The following is a 1,859-nucleotide window of genomic DNA, read 5'->3' on the forward strand; positions in this document are numbered from 1 at the left end:
CTCCCAAGCCATGAATATCCCATTCTGGGGCTGTGTGAGGAGCACAGGTTCTCTCCCGAGCTGGGAATATCCCATTTTGGGGCTGTGTGAAGAGCACAGGTTCTCTCCATGCCAGGAATATCCCATTTTGGGGCTGTGTGAGCTCTCCCAAGATGGGAATATCCCATTTTGGGGCTGTGTGAGGAGCACAGGTTCCCTCCCAAGACAGGAATATCCCATTTTGGGGCTGTGTGAGGAGCACAGGTTCCCTCCCAAGATGGGAATATCCCATTTTGGGGCTGAGGCTGCCAGACTCGTGCTCCAGGTGAGCAGCACGTTGCATCAAGCAGCATCCCTCCCTCCTCCTTCAAGGCTGGAAACGCCTAAAAAAGCCCCAAAAGCGGTGCCAAGGAGCAGCTGGACCTTGTAGGGCCAACACAGGAGCTGGGGTGGGATGGAGCTGAGCCTCCTCCCTCAATCCCACAGCACAGGGTGAGAAAAGCCCCGTTGGAGCCCCGGGAGCACCTCCAAACCTCCTCCCAGAGAAAGGCTTGGCCCCAGGGCTTTCCTGGCAATAATTAATTGAGTCATATTTCAATCCAGCCAACGGCCATATGGTTGGAAAGAGGATTAAAATCGCATGCTCCAGTTGCATTCAGGGAAATCCAGTTATAAGGAAAAATCCTCAGTGCCTGCTGCCAGGGGATGGGCTGGTGCCACCCATCCACACGGCCCCAGCCCCTTCTCCAGGAGCGAGGAGATGGATCGGGAGCAATCCGGGAGGGAAATAGGGAAAGAAAGAAGCCAGTGGCAGATCGCGGCTGCTCCGAGCCGCTGCCCGTGCTCTAAGTTCATTAGCAGCTCATTAGGAATTGATTAATGAGATGGTATCGCTGTGCGGCAGGATTCTCCTTAAATATAAATCATTTTCCGCCAAGGAGGTGAGAATCGTGGAATCGCTGATGAGGATTGGAAGGGTCCTTAAATCCCATCCCATCCCAATCCCTGCCATCCACACCCTCCACTATCCCAGACTGCTCCAACCTGGCCTGGAACAATTCCAGGGATTTGAAGAAGCCACAGCTTCTCTGGGAAATGTGTGCCAGGGCCTCCCCACCCTCACAGCCAGGAATTTCCTCCCAATATCCATTCCAAATCTTCCCTCTGACAGTTTTTTGGTGAATTTCCCCCTCCCACTGGGACAAGCGAGCTCTGGACCAGTTTTCCTTGAGCTCATCTTCCCGGTGATTTTCCCGGTGCTTCACCCAAAGCACTGCTGGGAAAAATCGGGATTTTGATAGAAATGCTGGCAGAGGGACAGTGAAAGGATGGAGCTGCATGGACATCATCCCCAAATCCCTCCGAGCCAGGCTGGGGCTGATCCCAGCTGAGGCTGCTGCAAGGATTTGGGGTTGGGAAAAGTCTCCCCGTTCCCTCCTTCCCGTGATTACCAAAAAAATAAAAAAAAATAAAAAATAATCGGGAAAGAAAGAAAAGAAAGAACACTACGTCTCATTCACCAAGGGAGAAAGCCTCGCCTGTGATGGGAAATCAGCTGATTAAGGAGGATCAAACCCTCTAAATCCAACCTTTGTCGGGAGCTGAGCTCCCTGCTCAAGGCACCTTCCCGGCTCCAGCCCCGCCGGCTGCGACCCCATCGCCCCCCGAGACCGTGGGGTCCCGGGGGGGTCCCGGGGGGGTCCCGGGGGGGTCGGGGGATGCGGGGATTGCGGGGTTTGGGGGGATTTTCTGCCGATTTCGGAGCGGCTCGGTCCCCACGGGGGTCAGTGCCAGCGGGGGTGGGAGCGCCCTGCCCAGCCCCGGCTGCGCCAGTGCGGACGGGGAGGTCGGAGCCGGTGATCCCGGTGATCCCGGTGATC

General features: G+C 55.9%; 1 protein-coding gene across 1 annotated transcript in view; it reads right to left on the reverse strand.

Moving 5' to 3' along the window:
* GNG2 (G protein subunit gamma 2) overlaps positions 1–1,859 on the reverse strand; it is a 21,558-nt gene that overhangs the window by 18,999 nt on the left and 700 nt on the right. The gene's annotated exons all lie outside the window — the stretch shown is intronic.

The sequence above is a fragment of the Parus major genome, chromosome 5, assembly GCF_001522545.3.
Source record: "Parus major isolate Abel chromosome 5, Parus_major1.1, whole genome shotgun sequence".
In the NCBI taxonomy this organism is placed as follows: domain Eukaryota; kingdom Metazoa; phylum Chordata; class Aves; order Passeriformes; family Paridae; genus Parus; species Parus major.